The following is a 16,372-nucleotide window of genomic DNA, read 5'->3' on the forward strand; positions in this document are numbered from 1 at the left end:
TCTCCCATTCTCCTGTTTTTTTTGTTTGAGTTTCCAATAACTTAAGTTGGCCTTATTGTTCATCTCATTTGACCTCAGCCTCCAATTTTTATACTTATTTTCTCCTCTGTTAATATCACCATTTAAATTCCTGCCTCTCCGGTTTCCTGAATTTGATGTTCTACTATTCTGATATCCACAAACATTCCTTCTGTTACCCCTCTCTGATTCCTGCCTGTGAATATTCAGATTATTCTCCATTGACTGCTTCACTGCAAAAATTGCCTTAATGGTGTATGGGTGATAATTCCACCACTTCTCAGCTCTAGTGAGCACCATATCTAAGTTTGTGGAGTTTGGATCATACAGCTTTACAAACTCCTGACATTTTCTGGGGAGAGCTTCAAGTACCCTTTGTATGTGAGTGGGTGACCCCCAGACCATTTGGGTCTGTGGCTGGTGCAGCACACACCAGAATAAAACTCTTTTTGCTACTTCAAATGGCCCATCTAGTGGTCTCATGGTAATTTCACTAATCTCTTTTTCTAGACTAGTAAAATTGAAAAAGGTTTTAACTATCCTCCCAGCCTGATCACATATGCTTGAATTGAATCCAAATAACCTGTTGGCATAGGGGCCCATGGCATCTTGAAGCAATTCTGTCCATTCCTGCATGCTCATACCTAATTGTATGGCTTTTTAAGTTCCTTTGTGAAACCAATGTGAAAAGTTATTAAAGCTGTTTGTGGGGATTGTGCCCCATCATTTCTTAAAAATGTATTTATCTGCTACAGTCATCGGCCTAGTCTGATTTGAAAAACCTGTAGGAACTTTCAGATTGTTAAAATTCTCAGATATTATGACAGGGGCAATTGGAACAGAACTTGTTTTTTTAGTGGGGCCCACTTGCATTTTATCTTGTGTTATTACTTGTTTTGGCTCTTTCCTTTGTGGCAGTGAGTGATCACTATCTGCATTTTTCCCAGAAATATCACTAATAATTTTTTCTTTTTGTTCAATTTTCATCCGTAACTGAGTAATTGTATTTGAGTATTCGTTTCTGCTGTGTTCTGTTAATTTTAATTGACATTGTAATTTTCCAATCTGCATGGTGTTGGTTAAAGCAGAAAGTTTAATACAATCTCTATCAGACTGTGTTTTTTCTAACTTTAAGATCTGTATTTTGCTCTGTCAAGTCTCCAATAATGTTTGTTAGTCCCCTTATTGTTGACATCACTTCCTGCGCTATCATACATTTTCTTTTATTATTATTAATCTTTTTAAAAGAAATTACCTGAGTGAGTATTTCTAAAACACTTTCACAGTTTGGGTTCTTAGCTACTGGGATGAAGAATGGGCCCTTGTATTTATGAATATAATTGTTAAAATAATCACAAATTTCCTGTGAAATATAGTTTTTCCCAGACATTTTAGCAGATAGCTAAAACATACATACATATATATATATGAATAATATTCTCCTAATCACTGAATGTAATCTGGGGAACAGACTCTGAATAGTGTGTCTCTCATAGCATTAAAAAAAAATAAAACAGGATGTACAAGGTACCATTGAGATGCTAATTTTACACATCAAAGGACATAGCAGTTAAGCCACCTAAAAGGGGTAGTAATTAGATTTTTTTTATTAGCAGGTCAGCATTCCAGCAGAGGCAGTAATATAGTTAAATTTAGTTTTCCTAACCACTGCTCAGTACTGTATTCTTTATTTTAAATCTGGGGAACAGACTTAGAATAGTGTGTCTCTCACAGCATAGTTTGCCAGACTATTTTACCTGTCCCAAATGCAAGGAATTATCATATCTATAGGGCAATGAAACACCAGACTAAACAGAAGTTAAACAGAAGAAAATTAAAAAAAAAAAAATATTGTTCTCTTTTAAAAGGTGTAAACCATCAATACTACTAACCTAAATAAAATAAATGAACAAAGCAAAGCAAGGAAGCTTTTTTACTGATATTTTCCCAAATTGAGGAAAAATTATAAAAATATTTAAAATTTTGATTGTTTAGAAGAAGAGGGAATCAGATTAATCTTATTGTACATGTAGGCTCATATACTAATTTCTAAGCCTTTGAGGGCTGCCTCTTATCACAGGCTTTTTAACAACACAAAGAGACTAAAAGTACACATGGGCCATATAGATAACACTGTTTACAGGCACAGGGAGTTATTTAGCCCAAAACAATGCTAACTGCAAGACAATAGATAATAAACAGTCACAGTCATGTGATCAGGGGGCTGGAAGAATGTTCTTAGATACAAGGTAAATTGTACAGGTATATATACACATCTATTTTACAGCATACAGTCCAATATTGAATACAGGGCAACTTTACTACAATAACCCCAATTTATCCAATAATGCTAAAATCATAGGAATATACATCATTCCAGGATAAGTAAGATAAGAAAAAGAGACAGAGGTTCTGGTGTTACAGTATTTTATACCCCAATTCAAAAGGGAGTGGCCTATCAAATGCCACTCAAATGCCATTAGGAGTGTCCCACCTAGACAGACACTAGACAAAATAACTACTTGCATATTCAACTTTAAAACCAGCTATGTGAATTGCCAGGTATAACATCTGTGAGCTATATTCCAATATTCCTGTGATAAAATGTCACCACAGTCACTACGACCGTAGAATCAGAATCATCCAAAGTACCCAAAACCTCCTTAAGTATCAAACGGAAGTGTTCAAGCTTAAATCTGAATAAAACAACCTCAGCATCAGAAGAAGGAAATTATACTATCATAATCTGAAATCTCACCTTCAGATGCTAAAGAAGAATCCTCTTCCTCAGACTTCTGAGAAGAGACATTAGAGATAGCCACTCCTAAAACAGAGGCCTTTAAATTCTTAAACTTCCTCTTACACTTCCCCTGCAACATAGGGAAAGCAGATAAAGCCACAGAAACCACAGAAGATATATGAGTAGCCATATCTTGCAAAGAAACTCCAGCTGGAGTATGAGAGGAAATGCTGGGCACTACATGCGAGGCAGACAAGGATACGGATGCCTGACGATAAAGCTGTGCCTGAGCAGAAGGCCCCTAAACAGCATCCTCCTCAGATAATGATGGCTCAGATTCAAAAAGTTTATCCCTGTAATGTAATGTTCTCTCAATACAAGAGGAACAAAAAGGGATAGATTGTTCCACATTAGCCCCCAAACATAAAGTAACATTTTGCAGGGCCTCTTGGTCCATCTAAATACAAAAAAATAAAGCCCAAATAATTTATTTAAACTTTTAAAAAGAAGAAGCTAAAAAGACGTTGCTGTCATTTTAAGAGATAAAGTAACATTATAAAATGACAACAGACTTTTAAGGGCAACTAAACCCAAAATCTTTCTTTCATGATTCAGACAGAGAATACAAATTTAAACAACATTACAATTTACTTCTATTATTTATTTTCATTTTTTAGATATCCTTAGTTGAAGAAAAAGCAATGCACATGATGAGGCAATCACACGAGGCTTCTATGTGCAGCAACCAATCAGCAGCTACTGAGCATATCTAGATATGCTTTTCATCAAAGAATATCACGATAATAAAACAAATTAGATAATATAAGTAAATTAGAAAGATGTTTAAAATTGCATTCTCTTTTTGAATCATGAAAGAAAAAATGTGGGTTTAATGGCCCTTATATAAAGCAAACAAAAAATATAGGCACCTCTACACCTCAGGCAGATTGCTGAAGTGCCTATCTGAACCTGCGGATCAAACGGAGAGAAACAGAAATGATCCAGACTGTAAACCGCTCTGCAGAAAAACCGCCACTCGCACACAGCCCAGAGCCACACTAAAATCTATCTGGCACTTCCGGAAAAGGGAAAAGTGAAAGCGCGCAAAAAATTACCACCTCAGCCAGCCCCACCCACCGAAGGCGTAACATTCCTCCCAGCCAGACATAAACTCCTCCAGGGAAGAAATTGTTAACAAATAAACAGACAAACTGCCACTCGCTCACAAAGTAACAAACACTATTGAGCGATAAAATAAACCTCACCAGTGCCCTGCATTACAGCCCTCTCTCTTAAAAGTATTAACTGTTTTAGAGCCACAAATACATATTAGATCATAAAACATGTAAAATAATGTAGCACTTACCATAAAAGTATCTGCCTGGCAGCAGGCAGTTCACAAAGTTTAAGAGGCGTCCTTTCCTCCTATGGACCTGTAAAAAAAATAGAAAAGACTGTGCAAACCTAATCAGGCTTTCTGATAAGGGCAGCAATAAACTGATTGAGAGGCACAGAGGGGATTATACCCCCTAGTTCCCAAATGCTTAAAAGCCACCACTGCTCTTCTGAAGAGACTCTTTATTGAAGAAAATCTTACAGGCACCTAACTTTACCACCTCCTTGCAACTAATACAGGCAAAGAGAATGACTGGAGATTGTGGTTAAGGGGAGTGGTATTTAACAGTTTTTGGTGTGTTGCTCTTTGTCGCCTCCTGCTGGTCAGGAGAGATATTCCCAACAGTAATACTGATGATCCTTGGACTCACCGTGTCACTAGAAAGAAATATTTTGATTGTATTAATCCATGACATGTTGTACATCCTGCACAAAAATAGTATCCTACTTTAGTGGTGCCTAACCATGCCTGGAGTGTATAACTAGGTCTAAAGTCCGGTCTCATTAAAAAATCCCATAGTGATATTCCTTTCCTGTAGCCAATTCTTGGATGAAAAAAATGGCAAAGAAGTAGTATGTCAGTTTATTATGTAGAATCCCAGGTGCCTGCCATTTATCCATGGTATACATCATCAACAAAGTCAAGGGACGATCATCTTGGGCATCATCGTGTTGTTTGACCAGCACTTCTTGCTGTGTCAGATTCTCCAAATGTTTGATTGCATCATTCAAGAGCTTCTGTTTATAGCCTCTCTCCCTATTTATTTATTTTTTTGCATCATATTCAATTGTTGTTGTTTATTCAGATCAGATGCATTTTAGCAATTAACCCTATTGAACTGAGATATAGGGAGAGCTTTCTTGAGTGCTGGTGGATGACAACTTTCCACTCTCAAGATGGCATTATGGTCAGTTTCATTTTGATACAGAGTAGTGCATAGTTGTGGTTGTTTTCATTGTTAACCATGAGATCCAAGAAATCAATGCTGTCATAAGCTGAATGCAAATTGAATTTCAAATTATTATGGGTGGTGTTAAATTTCTCAAAAAACATCCATCTAGTTCTCCTTGTGTACCCGACCATATTACAGACAGATCATCAATGTATATTATACAATAGAGGCCCCTTAGCATGCCAACATATTTATGGCAGAGTCTAAGCAATGTGGCACAACTCTATTCTATAATGAATAGTGATGTTGTGAACCGGCAAACCTCCTCAAAGCCACCTTTTTCCTCTGACTCCTTTTCTTCAGACTCCTCTCTCTGCATTGCCTCTCTTTGCATTATTATAAGGTGTGATAAGTAGTATTATTCCTATCAGTTTAATCCCTGTTCAGTCCCCTCTCAGGGGACGTGTATATGGCATGGATTTTAGGAACCGGGAGATGGAAAAAGATGCTTGGTCGGTCCTCCTACTTCAAATTTGGGGCACTGCGCGTGCAATCTAATGTGCACCAGATAGGAGTGGTGTGTTAAGTAGTACAATTCCTATCAGTTTAATCCCTGTTATGTGCCTTTTTTTTATTTATGGCAGAGTCTAAGCAATGTGGCACAACTCTATTCTATAATGAATAGTGATTTCGTGAACCTAAAAATTTGGGTTTGCGAACAGCGAACGCAAATTTCCCCAAAAGTTTGCAAACCGGCGAACCAGGCGAACCCCCATTGACTTCAATGGGCAGGCGAATTTTTAAACCCACAGGGACTCTTTCTGGCCACAATAGTGATGGAAAAGTTGTTTCAAGGGGACTAACACCTGGACTGTGGCATGCCGGAGGGGGATCCATGGCAAAACTCCCATGGAAAATTACATAGTTGATGCAGAGTCTGGTTTTAAACCACAAAGGGCATAAATCACCTAACATTCCTAAATTGTTTGGAATAACGTGCTTTAAAACATCAGGTATGATATTGTATTGATCAGGTAGTGTAAGGGTTATGCCCGCTTCACAGTGACAGACGAAACTCCCCGTTTAAAGGGACAGTCTAAACCAGAATTTTTATTGTTTAAAAAGATAGATAATCCCTTTATTACCCATTTCCCAGTTTTGCATAACTAACACATTTATAATAATATACTTTTAACCTCTGTGATTATCTTGTATCTAAGCCTCTGCGAACTGCCCATTTTTTCAGTTCTTTTGATAGACTTGCAGTCTAGCCAATCAGTGCCTGCTCCCAGATAACTTCTTGTGCACGAGCACAGTGTTATCTATATGAAATACGTGAACTAACACCCTCTAGTGGTGAAAAACTCTTAAAATGCAATCTGAAAGAGGTGGGCTTCAAGGTCTAAGAAATTAGCATATGAACCTCCTAGGTTAAGCTTTCAACTAAGAATACCAAGAGAACAAAGCAAAATTGGTGATAAAAGTAAATTGGAAAATTGTTTAAAATTACATGCTCTATCTGAATCATGAAAGTATATTTTGGCCTAGACTGTCTCTTTAACGCACCGCAAACAACCGCAAACAGTCCATTTGCACAACTGCAAACTCCCCATTTCCACAAGGTTGGATAAAAAGCTAGCCATGTCCCATTCCTTGTCCTCACTGATGTCATTGAAGGTCTCTTCCTCCACCCAGCCACGTACAACACCAAGGGTCCCCGAAAAGTGACAACAAGCCTCCTGGGACACCTGCTGTGTTTGGTCTTCCACCTCCTCAAAGCCACCTTTTTACTCTGACTCCTTTTCTTCAGACTCCTCTCTCTGCATTGCCTCTCTTTGCATTATTATAAGGTGTGATAAGTAGTATTATTCCGATCAGTTTAATCCCTGTTCAGTCCCCTCTCAGGGGACGTGTATATGGCATGGATTTTAGGAACCGGGAGATGGAAAAAGATGCTTGGTCGGTCCTCCTACTTCAAATTTGGGGCACTGCGCGTGCAATCTAATGTGCACCAGATAGGAGTGGTGTGTTAAGTAGTACAATTCCTATCAGTTTAATCCCTGTTATGTGCCTTTTTTATTGGTTTGGTTTTTGAAGCCACAGTGCTGCACCAGAGGCCAAAAAAATTAGGCATGTACACATGCCTGAAAAATTAGGTATTGTAGCAGCGACCAAAAAAATTGATGTTTGTTTCCCAGGCAGACAGTGCCCTAAAACATTGCTGCTTGAACCCTAGTTGGTGGCGGATAAGTCACGCAAGTCATCCGGCATTCGAAGATAAATTACAGCACCGTGTGGACCATTTTTAGCCCAAGGCAGTTCATCTCATCAGACCTTTTTTACTCGAATGTATCGCCCAATGTCATTCCCCTTTGGGATCCATCCCTCATTCATCTTAATAAAGGTGAGGTAATCTAGACTTTTTTGACCTAGGCGACTTCTCTTCTCAGTGACAATACCTCCTGCTGCACTGAAGGTCCTTTCTGACAGGACACTTGAAGCGGGGCAGGCCAGAAGTTCTATCGCAAATTGGGATAGCTCAGGCCACAGGTCAAGCCTGCACACCCAGTAGTCAAGGGGTTCATCGCTCCTCTGAGTGTCGAGATCTGCAGTTAAGGCGAGGTAGTCTGCTACCTGTCAGTCGAGTCGTTCTCTGAGGGTTGTTCCCCGAAGGGCCGTGGCGATGCATAGGAGTTAAAAAGCTCCGCATGTCCTCCATCAACAACACGTCTGTAAACGTCCTGTCCTTGCTGGCATGGTCATGGGAGTCATAGGATTACTTTCACCTCTTCCCCTTTTAGATTCCTGTTCTGCTGTGACATCACCCTTATACGCTGTGTAAAGCATACTTTTTAATTTATTTTGGAACTGCTGCATCCTTTCTGACTTGCAGTAATTCGGTAAAATTTCAGGCCCTTTATGCTTATACCGGGGGTCTAGTAGCATGGACACCCAGTACAGGTCGTTCTCCTTCAGCTTTTTTATATGAGGGTCACTCAACAGGCACAACAGCATGAATGACCCCATTTGCACAAGGTTGGATGCCAAGCTACTCATGTCCCGTTCCTCGTCCTCAGTGATCTCACTGAAGGTATGTTCTCCCCCCCCCCCCACGTACAACACCACGGGTACCATATAGGTGACAATGAGCACCCTGGGATGCCTGTTGTGGTTGGTCTTCCTCCTCCTCCTCAAAGCAACATTCCTCCTCTGACTCCTCTTCCTCACAATCCTCTTCCAGCGTTGCCGCTGGTCCAGCAAGCGATTCTGATAAGGCTGTTTCTGGTGGTGATGGTGACCACAACTCTTCCTCTTCCTCTTCATGCTCATCTATGGCCTGATCCAGCACTCTTCGCAGGGCACGCTCCAGGAAGAAAACAAATGGTATGATGTCGCTGATGGTGCCTTCGGTGCGACTGACTAGGTTTGTCACCTCCTCAAAAGGACGCATGAGCCTACAGGCATTGCGCATGAGCGCCCAGTAACATGGGAAAAAAATTCCCAGCTCAGCAGAGGCTGTCCTAGCACCCCGGTCATACAAGTACTCATTAAAAGCTTTTTCTTGTTGGAGCAGGCGGTAAAACTTTAGAAGTGTTGAATTCCAACGTGTCAGGCTGTCGTAAACCAAGCGCCTCACTGCCATGTTGTCTTGCCGCTGGATATCGGAAAAGTGCGCCATGGCCGTGTAGGAACGCCTCAAATGGCCACACACCTTCCTGGCCTGCTTCAGGACGTTCTGTAAGCCTTTGTATTTATGCACAATGCGTTGTACGATCAGACAAACATGTGCCATGCACGGCACATGTGTCAACTTGCCCAATTTCAGTGCCACCACCAAATTACTTCCATTGTCAGAAACCACTTTTCCGATCTCCAGTTGGTGCGGAGTCAGCCACTGATCCACCTGTGTGTTCAGGGCGGACAAGAGTGCTAGTCCAGTGTGATTCTCTGCTTTCAGGCAAGTCAACCCCAAAACAGTGTGACACTGCCGTATCTGGGATGTGGAATAGTACCTGCGGAGCTGGGGGGGTGCCGTTGATGTGGAGCAAGACACAGCAGAAGAAGAGGACTCAGCCGAGGAGGTTATGGAAGAGGATGGAGTAGGAGGAGTAGAGGAGGTGGCAGCAGGCCTGCCTGCAAGTCGTGGCGGTGTCATCAACTCCTCCTCTGCAGAGCCATGCATTCCATGCTTGTCAACCGTCAGCAGGTTTACCCAATGCGCAGTGTAGGTGATATACCTGCCCTGACCATGCTTTGCAGACCAGCTATCAGTGGTCATATGGACCCTTGCCCCAACACTGTGTGCCAGACATGCCATTACTTCCTTTCGCACAATCGAGTACAGGTTGGGGATTGCCTTTTGTGCAAAGAAATTTCAGCCGGGTACCTTCTACTGCGGTGTCCCAATAGCTACAAATTTTTTGAACGCCTCAGACTCCACCAACTTGTATGGTAAAAGCTGGCGGGCTAACAGTTCAGACAAGCCAGCTGTCAGACGCCGGGCAAGGGGGTGACTTTGTGACATTGGCTTCTTGCGCTCAAACATGTCCTTGACAGACACCTGACTGTGGGCAGATGAGCTGGAACTGCTCCAGAAGAGAGACGGAGTGGCGGATGGTTGAGAGGGGGCAAGGAGGACAGCAGTGGTTGATGTGGCTGAAGATGCTGGACCAGGAGGAGGATGGCAGCTTTGAGTTTGTTTGCTGCTTGTACTCATGTATTGATCCCATAGGCGTTTGTGATGTGCGATCATGTGCCTTCGCAAAGCAGTTGTACCTAGGTGGGTGTTGGACTTCCCATGACTCAGTTTCTTTTGACACAGGTTAAAAATGGCATCGCTGTTGTCAGAGGCAGACACACAAAAAAATGCCACACTGCTGAGCTCTGTGATGACGGCATTCTGGTGGTGGCAACAGCATGTTTTTATTGGCGTGCTGTCTGGCTGACCCCGGGTGCCGATGCATGCTGTCTGACTTTGCCACTAGCTCCTTGTGACAACCTCCCCCTGCTTCCAACTTGTCTCATCCTCAGCTCTGTCTCCCCACCTGAACTTTCCCCCTGTTCTTCTTCTCTTCTAGCGGGCACCCACGTGACATCCATGGACCCATCGTCATCATCAACCGCTTCCCTTGTATCTGACAAATCAACAAAGGAAGCAGCAGTGGGTACAACATCATCATCTTCACACCGTACGTCCATGTCTGTAATGCTGCCTGACTGAGACATATCACTGTTATCTACATCCTCTGTCAATGATGGTTGCGCATCACTCATTTCTTTTACCTGATGTGTAAAAAACTCCTCTGACAGATCAAGTGAAGCAGCTGTGGATCTAGTGTTGGTGGTGGTGGCAGGCGGACTAGTGGTAACTTGAGAGGTGCTGCCCAAATATAAGCTGGAGGAGGATGCTGCTTCAAGGTTCGGAGCGGAAGCTATAGAAGATTGGGTGTCCTGTGTTATAAAGTCAACTATGTCCTCCTCAGAACTTTTCGAGTTCATGGGACATGGCCTCTGAACACTGGGCATTATTCTAGTGCCAAAGGGAATCACAGCACCATGACCACGACGGAACCTGCAGGGTGGCCTGCCTCTGCCTGTCATTTTTTTTTAAATGTACACTTACACTACTATTAAACAAGATATGAGTGGTGGCACTGGGCAAGTGGGCCCAGTATAAGCTGTGAGCCTGAAACAAAAAAGCAGACTGATGTTTCACAGTCCAAAAAGTTTTTTTGTTTTTAAATGTACACTTACACTACTATTAAACAAGATATGAGTGGTGGCACTGGGAAAGTGGGCCCAGTATAAGCTGTGAGTCTGAAACAAAAAAGCAGACTGTTGTTTCACAGTCCAAAAAGTTTTTTTTTATTTTTAAATGTATACTTACACTACTATTAAACAAGATATGAGTGGTGGCACTGGGCAAGTGGGCCCAGTATGTATAAGCTGTGAGCCTGAAACAAAAAAGCAGACTGAAGTTTCACAGTCCAAAAAGTTTTTTTTTTTTTTTAAATGTACACTTACACTACTATTAAACAAGATATGAGTGGTGGCACTGGGCAAGTGGGCACAGTATACGCTGGGAGCCTGGCACACACGCTGGCAGGCAGGCAACTGCAATTAGATTACACTAGCAGACTGATGTTTCAAAGTCATTTTTTTTTTTTAAATTTACACTACTGTTACACCAGATATGATTGGTGGCACTGGGCAAGTGGGCCTGGCACACATGCTGGCAGGCATGCAGGCAACTGCAATTAGATTACACAAGCAGACTGATGTTTCACAGTCTTCATATATTTTTATTGTTATAGGAAATATTACAGAGAATGTTCATCAATTGACAGTTAGAGTGTAACAGCGGAACATATATAATATACTCAAAAACATAGTAAAGAAATTAAAATATAACAGTTCTGAGCATGGATTCTATGCTTCTGTACAAATTGTGAGTAAAGAAGTTTGTAACAAATATCTAGTCAGTAAAAGTAGTATTGTAAGATATGAATAACTGGTAGAACCACAAATGATAATTAAACCTCATTTTTATATTATACGAATAATAAAACTGGTCTCCACATTGCGACTCGTGCAGTTATTTAAAGGGCCACTGTAAGTAAATATTTTCTATGCCTGTTACTAACTAACTACCCCAAATACGCTTTTTATCAATAGCATTTCATTAACATATCTCTACCGTATATCAGAAATCTTGTCTGCAAATTTAATTGTTTTCCAAACCCACTCCGGGGGTATCCTTTGCTCTGTACCAATCCGTTTACCATACCTAGGTTTCAAAATGGCGCTTTAAACACAAAGTTATTGGTTTAAGTATTTTGAACACTCAGTGCTGAAAATAGTGGGCAGGATAACGTGACATCATCGGCGAATAAAAGATATAACTTTTAAAACGTTATGAAACTTCGTTTTGGAGAAAATATAGGTCAGTAGGTTTTAATTAATGTTTATTAACTTTAATATGTTAGTTGTTTAGCTTAAAAATTATAACAGAAAGTAATCCTTTAATAGTATAAAAAGGAACATTGGGGCAAGTGGAGGTTAGCTGTTGTTTGGTTGCTTTTGAACCAAGTTGGCGAGAAGGGGGAAAAGGAATTCAGCAGGCAAGAGCTGCTCTGAGTGGAGTGGGGGAGGAAAATGGGGGGAGGCGGAGCCTTAGGATTTATCAAAATAATAAAGTGTGAGAGGTGGATATAGAGCATATTATAGAGCTAAAGGGATGGACTACAAGGGACAAGCTGTTTTTATGTAGTTAATAGGGGGTAGCAGGAGTTGCTCAGGGTATAGTAATTTATATGCATAGTTGAGGGGCTTTCGATAAGATAAATACGGGTAGTTCTTAAGAAAGTTATGTGGAAGGGGGGGATATTAGTATGTATGGAATATAAGGGACTTCCGGGTGAGCTCCTCTCCTGGGGGAATGTCAGCAATAGACGATGCGGGAAAAAGGAGAAGGGGTATGACCCTCAGGCAACCAGTACTGGCGGGAAAGGGAGGAGAGGGGCCCAGCAGTAACAGGATGTGAGCATTGTAGGCAATACCTATGATAGATATACTTTCTAACAAGCAAGTCATACTATAATATATCCATGATAACAGTACCACGTTATATACTTAAGGACCCCAACTGAAGATCATGGAGAGTCTGTACTAACATGCCACTTGAATTATATCACTCCAGGTAACATAAGTAAAATTCTTAGCACGCCACACTGCCTCGGCCGCTGGCAGTGCGGGAGTATGCCGAGATATACTGGGGTATCTGGGAGCAATATTCTAATGTAATGCAACATAACACTTTCCATTATAACCCCCTGTAACATTAGGATGCAACCATGTACAATCATAGAAAACAAACACTCATATCCTCACAGCTAGTAACCCCCAAAATTGCTACAGATAGGGATAGGGATAGTTAGCATAAGTAATACTAGCATAATGCATTAATATTGGAAATTTGTAGGACTATAGGCAAATATGTCCTAGCAAGATAAAATTATGTATCAGAGTTTACTATAGTAATAGCAAATATAGTGGTATGCAAACATATTAAATGTATGCTGATAGTAGGGCTTTACAAGTGAGGCCCCCTCTACAATGCAATAGTGTATTGGACAGGGAATCTAAGTACTGAAGTGAGTCTGTGCTAATTGCATGAACCTGTAGAGCTGTATTATGAGCTTAACTATTATTATATGGAGGTTTAAACCTAATCTAACTCCAATAGTAGCAGGAAATATGTGGCATGAAAATCTATATGCTAACTGCAAAAATGATAGGTTTTGTGAGACGACATAAAAAACAGTTAAAATTCAACAAGCATGCACCAAACATATGCCAGTAGATAGCAAAAACATTACAAAACATATAGCGGGTTTTGTACAGGCTGAACACAATCATATAGAATTTTATAATAATAATGACCTGTTCTTTCGCTTTTAATGGCTGTATTTTATTGCCTGTTATAGGCGCGACTCACAGCTGAAAAGGACCACGTGGAACCATATATTCCATGACAAGGGGTGTGTGTCTGAGTGAATAAACACTGGATACTTTTATGAAGCCCAAAAATTACTTAGAGTTTGAAAAAACAGAGTGGGCTTTTGTAACAAGCTATATTGATATAGCATACTAGTGAGGTTTACATGGGAGTTGCTAGAAAGGGGTGAAGAGGGACTTACAAGAGAGCTACTCACATAACGCCCAGCACGCTTATAAATGGGTTTAAGTATGACTTATGTTAGAAGTGGTTAGTATAACTTGATCTAAATAAATGCTGTTAATATTTACAACATGTATAGAGGATATGCTTACCTTCGTGAGTATATAAACTAAGGAGGAACTATAGGTAAACATGGCTAAACAAACCCAAACAATAAAAACTCCAGGCATAAATGTTGTGTTTGTTAAAAATGTTTTGTGTGAGATGTCTGTTGCGAGTGAGAGGCTTACCTACTGCCAAAAGTATATAAAATCTAACAGATTATGAATGTAAAAATCAGTATTAAACATTAGCTCACTCAAGAATACCACATGAAATACACAAGGTAACTCAGAACACTGTATAAACAATATCTTACAAAGAAGAGCATGAAAAATGGCACATTAAAATAGGGGAAGCAGCGTTTATCTGGTGGAAATGGAGGTATAATTATGAGCCCCATAGTATGAGACAGTATTAGCAATAGGTCCATGACACTGAAGCTCTAACCAGTATATATGGTATAAGAGAAAGCTGCATATCAACTCTACAAAGGAGGGGTAGTAAAAGGTGTCAAATGTTCTGCAAATGAAGGAGACTAGTAAACAGAATACAGTATACTTAAGTTAAGTTCAGGAGAGTTCTGGGGGACATAAAAGGATCCTTTCTGGTGAGCATGGCTAATAGACTAAGTTCAACCAAAAGTGTAACTCCGTATAAGGGATAAACCAAACACAAGGAATCATCTCATCAGGATAGCCAAGGACAGGTTAGTACTATAGAGTACCGTCCCATAGTATGAACAAAGGTTATTCAGTAGCAACGCTAAGCACTGCTAAGACTTATGGAATCTGGAAGTGTCCCAAATGTATGCAGTCTACGGTTTGTACTTGTGTGAGTTCTGAAGCTGGGTTGGTACTGAGATAGTAAAGAACTTGGAGCGTTCCTCACTAGCCTACACCAGACCTGAAAAGGGACCATGATGGGATCTCAGCGTGGGCCATAATATGAGGTGAGTAGTCACAGCTGGGAACAAAGTCATATTTAAGTGAAGGCACTTCCATCCCGGTAAGCTGCATGTACGTGTTAGCAAAGGTACATGTGTCAAATCCTTTGTGGCCCCCGACAATCTTTCCTGCTCTGTAGAGCGGTATGCCTCATAAATGTTATGCTCCGCTTAGGTCTCAGTCCAGACCATGCGCTCAGCTTAGTCCCCGTATCTACAGACGGTTCTTTAGGTGAAACGAACGTCACAATAGCTCTCTGCTGCGTCGGCTCAACAAGAACAGAGAAGGGCCGCAAGGGACTATGCTGCCCGTCTGTGTCTCCCTGCTCCGCCGTCTGACGACTGAGGCCAGTGTTGTCCGCCATGAGCTTCTCTGCTGGATCTCTAAAATCATCCTTGTGACTTTGTGGTAGGACTGATTCAGACCAGTCAGTTTTTCTCCCAGCCTCACTTAACAGCGGTGCAGTCTGTGGTTTACCCATAGCGTCCCTCAGGTCAGCGACAAGGGCCTGGTGGTGTAAATCCATGGAGCTTAGTAGATCTGTCAGTGCAGCAAGGATTTGTTTCTCCATTCTGCTGTTGTAGAGGTGGCGAGAGTATAGGCGCAGTTTCTCTGTCAGAAAATTTGGTGCGGCGGTTACTGCAGGTGTATTGCTATATCCTCATCCGCGATCTCAGCTAGCCAGTAGGCCTCAGTGGTATTTTTATATTACTTATGCTTTTTCATGAACCTAGAATACAAATCTGGGTCCTGGAGAGTCAGATGAGCAAAAAAGTAAGGTATTTGCATACTTATGATACCAAAAATCCATATTTTAAGAGCTAACTTTCAACAGCAGTAAGATGGTGCGTCTTGTTCTTTAGGCAGTTGGCTCCGCCCCCAAGTTTTTTTTTTTTTAATTTACACTACTGTTACACCAGATATAAGTGGTGGCACTGGGCAAGTGGGCACAGTATACGCTGTGAGCCTGGCACACATGCTGGCAGGCAGGCAACTGCAATTAGATTACACTAGCAGACTGATGTTTCACAGTCAAAAAAGTTATTTTTTTAAAATTTACACTATTGTTACACCAGATATGAGTGGGGGCACTGGACAAGTGGGCACAGTTTACGCTGTGAGCCTGGCACACACGCTGGCAGGCAGGCAACTGCAATTAGATTACACTAGCAGACTGATGTTTCACAGTCAAAAAAGTTTTATTTTTTTAAATTTACTCAACTGTTACACCAGATATGAGTGGTAGCACTGGGCAAGTGGGCCTAGCACACACGCTGGCAGGTAGGCAACTGCAATTAGATTACACTAGCAGACTGATGTTTCAAAGTCAAAAAAGTTTTTTTTTTTAAATTTACACTACTGTTACACCAGATATGAGTGGGGGCACTGGGCAAGTGGGCACAGTATACGCTGTGAGCCTGGCACACACGATGGCAGGCAGGCAACTGCAATTAGATTACACTAGCAGACTGATGTTTCACAGTCGAAAAAGTTTTTTTTTTTTTTAAATTTACACTACTGTTACACCAGATATGAGTGGGGGCACTGGACAAGTGGGCACAGTTTACGCTGTGAGCCTTGCACACACGCTGGCAGGCAG

This window comes from Bombina bombina, chromosome 5 (assembly GCF_027579735.1).
Source record: "Bombina bombina isolate aBomBom1 chromosome 5, aBomBom1.pri, whole genome shotgun sequence".
Lineage (NCBI taxonomy): Eukaryota > Metazoa > Chordata > Amphibia > Anura > Bombinatoridae > Bombina > Bombina bombina.